We start from the raw sequence: 4,804 nt of genomic DNA, 5'->3' as shown, positions 1-4,804 counted from the left end.
GCTACACGAATAGCTTGTGCCTGGGTCGCCTGACGCCTGTTTGGCCGGCTGACTTATTGACTCGCTCACTTACTGGCTGGCTGGCTGGCTGGCTGATTGCGACGGGTTCACCGCTGGCTTGTCATAGTAGTTCTGTAACGGGCGCACAACGAACAAACCGACTGCAGATAGTCGTCGTCGGACAGCGGCAGTAACAGGGTAGACACGTCGCGGCCGATGTATGTGTCTGGACCCGCGGCGTGCGCCCCCTTCTCCTATTTCCGGCGTTTCATCTTTTACCACCACAGTCACAACGCGACCACTATTTCTTATATATATATACCTTATTATGAGCAACCTGGTATGGCCATATGCTCGGCCTATATACAATCTATGTAGTATCTCGGCGCGGCTCTTTATCTTATTGTTATTACTGTATTGAGACGTGTCGGTCTGTATATCGTGGATATCCATGGTGTCTACTCGATGAATATCACGTTGGGCAACGAGCGACAGGCCCCAGTGATAGCGACGACGACAACTGCGCAACGGCGGTAGAGGCAATATCCGTAGCACGGTAATGCGACTACGGTAGAGGCAACGCTTGTAGATTCGTGCTATGGCCTGTTTCTCTTTCCATTTGTGTCTGGGTGGATGTGTGTGTATGTAGCTGCCTAGAATTGCCATAGGCCCTCTGCTCCTGCTGCTGTCGCCGCTGTTTTTGCTAACATTAGCTATTTCTTTAGGCTATAGGTCGTGCTACTAGAAATAGTGACTGACGGACGGCTCCTGATTCGTTCCCTGAATGTAAGAAACTAGCTCCGCCATTAACACTGAGGCAATGGCTATTTTATCTTCTAAGAATTGTTTATGTTGGGTCCTTTCGACAGGACAAAAAATGCTTGTTGTTAAAAATACAAATGTTGTTGCACCTGCCGCTGCTACTATAAGCGTTGCAGCTAACGTTGTTATTAGTCGTAATACGAACAAATTGCAGCGCTGTTACAAGCGTGATAATGCCAATGACGATTGACACCGGGCAGCCGGGAACGACGACGTAAGGGCGCCTCGGAGCCGTTGGCGGGTGGTGAAGCACTCAACGCCCTATGTACAATACATATATCAGCAGCACTCGACAACTATCGCTCGATAGCCACTCGAGTACTTTGCGGTTAGTCATGCCGGTGGTAACGCGTTCCGTTGACGTTACCATACGTCTACCATTGGTAACTTCGGTGGCAGCCTGGGAAGCAGCGAGCGGCATATAACTGATTCTCCCTCGGACGCAAACGTTATAACGAACTTTCCGTTATTACAGATTGGTGCGTCGTCTGCATTTGTAGTTGACCGGCGTTAATAATCGCATTATGTCTTTAGACGTTTGTCTGCGGTGAAGAACATTACCAGTAAGAGTTGCTTATGGCCGATGAGCATTCAAATTATCATTTAGTGTTTGTTACTAAAAAGGGTAGCTGCAAAGGAAGAATAAGCGACTGGTAGATACGTCTTTCCGAGTAATTAACATTATAATTACGCATAGCTGTTTTTGTTATAGTGATGCGATACATGCTGGCTGCAGGTTCCATGTTCTCTCGGAGGACCTTCCTGAAAGTCATTTAAGAGGTTCAATTTTTTTTCCACTGAGATTTTTATATTGCATCAACAGTTGTTAAATGCATTGAGCTGATCCTACCTACATTCAGAGCTTAACTATAGGAGATAACCAAGTATTAATGGAGGTTAACTTTTTAAGTCACAATTAGGTGAGGGGTCTAATTGTTAAGACGTCAAAGGCGTCATTTCAGGACCGAAATTTACGTAGTTTAAATAACTAAGCTTGATTGTAGTAGAATGGTAATGCAAGAGTTGGGGGAATCTCATATTCTTAATAGTAGCAATTTACAGTTTTTAAGCAAGTTTTATCGTATTGATAACATTGCTAAGGTACATAAGACAACTTGAGATTTTCAGCCTGCGCTTCGAACACATTTCTGTTTCGAAGAATATTGTTTATGTAGGAAGCCTAAGAACTATCGACCAATAAACGAAATTGCAAACACAGATCTAGAATTTAATCAAAAGAATTACCTGCATCGATTGATAAATGTTCGTATACGTTCAAACACCAGTTTGGTAAACCTGTCGAATTTTCTCACAACCCATCGCTAACAGCATTTTCCCTTTTTAAAGGCCAAAAATACGATTCAATGGATCGAGGAAAGGCAACAGCTAGCAGCATTAAATATAACGACAAAAATACAACCTAAGGTATATTGTTCCCCCCGACAAGGGCATAGTGGTCAATGCGGACTGACGAGCTTGTTGATCAGAAGGGAATAATACCAGGGTCCACCCTCGCACTCGTGACAAGGCGGCAGCCGGCACTCGTTTAACAACTACGATCAGTATCACCAAGACTGCCTTCGCCACTAGTTCCATCGACTGCCCTGTGTGCTTCAACCTTCCTTACACCTTCTTAGGTCTGTTTTCCCTTTTCCTAACATCCCGTATGTTAGACCGGTCGGCCTGTTTTCAAATCAGGCCTGGCTGAACGAGCGGCGAGGTTAGAGACACGTTGTTCTCTAGTCCGTAGTCGACTGTCGCGTCTGGGCGAAAATAGAACAAGCGATGATGGTGATGCTGATGACGGCGGCAGCGTCGGTCATGGTGATGAGTGTCTTCTGAGGGCCTCCTGCAAAAAGAGATCTCCGCCGCCGCCGATATTTTCACCCTTCTAACCAACACAAGTAGCATTACTGCTGCTGGTGCCCTTGGTCGTGTTGGGACTGCCGTGCTGCGGCGGAGGAGGCCATCAATTTACGAGGTTGACCGAATGCCCGAACTCTACTGCTTACCCGATTACGATATATAGTCTCTGGATACTCACAGGCTGAAGCTGGAACTCTTCCCTAGAGGGTTGAGTCGCCACGATAAGCCCGTCGAACTCAATGCGAACATAGCAATATCGCCTTGTTTTCCACTTCGGACACGTTCTCTTGGAAGGATCCCCGTGTCGGAGATACCTTGACATAGACTGCTTATGTGGGCGTGAGAATTTGCTCAACGTGATTTACCATCGGTTGAGTGCAGGCCACCGGGAAAAACATTTCGGCCATTCTAAACGAAGCACAAGATATTAATAAACAAGCGGCTTTTATCGACTGTGCTTTAATAAAAGTTGTGATAAATACTAAAAAAATGAGTCGGCCGATCGAGTTGATCTCTTCGACAGATGCAAAATTACCAGGTTAGAAACTATCTACTTCTAGGCTTTTAGGTTGCATGACATTAGCAGTTAAACGACATTACCTTTGCACGTAACTCTGCTCAATTTTGCACGAATGGTTAATTGAGATTCAGAATACATTTTAACATCTCTAATTCCAAGAAAGGCCCAATTCGGCAAAGAGATTCGAGGTAACTGTGGATAAGGCTGTCAACGAAGATGATAGTACCGAAACGTTTTAGTTTCTGCACAAAAAAGCCAAGGCATACCAGGAACCTACCTGGCAATGATAGGGCTCTTACCTTTGCATCCCATAGCTGTCTACTCAGGATTCTCTGCTAGCTATAAAATAGCTCCTAATTCTCGAAATAAAATTGTTGTGAAACGAAAAATACGATCCGAACTTAATAAAGGACGTTGTTCTCTGCAACCTTAAACTGCGTCGAATATCGTTGCGGTTAGCTGTTTAATTTTTTGGCAAAGATTGGCTAATTTTCTGCAAATCAGGAAATATAAACCGCTCGGTTGTCAAGGCCATGACCAACCCGGCTTGCCACAGATTAGGGCCCTCGCAGTTTTTACAGTCTAATCCAGTTTTTCGTTGATCAATAGCTGAATGGATGACAAAACATTCGTGATGTTTACTCTCCTGAGAATTCCTTTTGAGCAGCCATAAAAATATCATTTCCAGGTACAAAAAGGGGATTACAATACAGCGTAGGGTGAGCCATTGACAGATTGCAACATAGGCATGAAAAATTGAACATTGAAGTCTGAACATTATTTAAATATGTCCCGTGTACGATTTACATATAATAAACCGATTTTTTTTTTTTGCTCACAGTTCTTTCTGTAACAGAATGATATTCTGGTTTGCTCAAGGAACAATTGTAGTGTCCTTTGTTTCAGCTTCACGAACACTGGACAGTAGCTATATGGACATTTTTTTTTTTGTAGTTCCGCTATTAGTTTTCTTATAATGAAGTGTGCTATCTTTACTAGTTACCGTCTTCTGCTCTTTTCATTTTAACGATTCATTGCTTACTTCCATTGTATCTCTGTGAATGTGTCCATTTAGCGAGCTTCGAATACAGGTCTCCAGCGTACGTGATTGATACGGACTACACTAATTATGCCATCCTGTGGGCCTGTCAGAGTAATCTTATTAACGGACTTATGCGCCGAGGTAACGAAAGTGGCAAAATGCGTTTTTTTTTTTTTTTTTTTTTTTTCTAGTACCTGTATTCGTTTAGCTTTTATTCGAACCAGAGGAAGAGGATGCTCGTTAAATTCGAGATCAATTAAATATAGAAGAATAGAAATATATAGTGTTTATCATTGTAGCAACGCCAGATAAATCTATTTATAACGAATTATCAATCAAGTTCGATCGACGATCGATTCTCGAATAGACAATTTTTTACTCTTTGTCCAATTAAGACAGTTATTCGGTAGAGTAATAACACAACCGTCTAGCAGTCATAGGAATCTGTAGGTGCGAGTTGTCCATAGCCCAAGTAATTGTTAAAATACGCAAGCAAATCTATAGGGAGCTCCCTAACTAGCAACTAGCATCCTTTTACAGAAAATATATGGATC

At 43.1% G+C, this 4,804-nt stretch overlaps 1 long non-coding RNA gene across 1 annotated transcript; it reads left to right on the top strand.

Annotated features, from left to right (window-relative positions):
* The first annotated feature begins 715 nt into the window (after positions 1–715).
* Positions 716–4,804, top strand: LOC111266395 (uncharacterized). Its single transcript, XR_015313421.1, has 3 exons — positions 716–786; positions 4,284–4,391; positions 4,791–4,804. It is a non-coding gene; the product is annotated as an uncharacterized LOC111266395 (long non-coding RNA).

The sequence above is a fragment of the Varroa jacobsoni genome, unplaced genomic scaffold (assembly GCF_002532875.2).
Source record: "Varroa jacobsoni isolate VJ856 unplaced genomic scaffold, vjacob_1.0 scaffold_1080, whole genome shotgun sequence".
NCBI classification, from domain to species: domain Eukaryota; kingdom Metazoa; phylum Arthropoda; class Arachnida; order Mesostigmata; family Varroidae; genus Varroa; species Varroa jacobsoni.
This window is presented reverse-complemented; position numbering and strand designations above follow the sequence as displayed.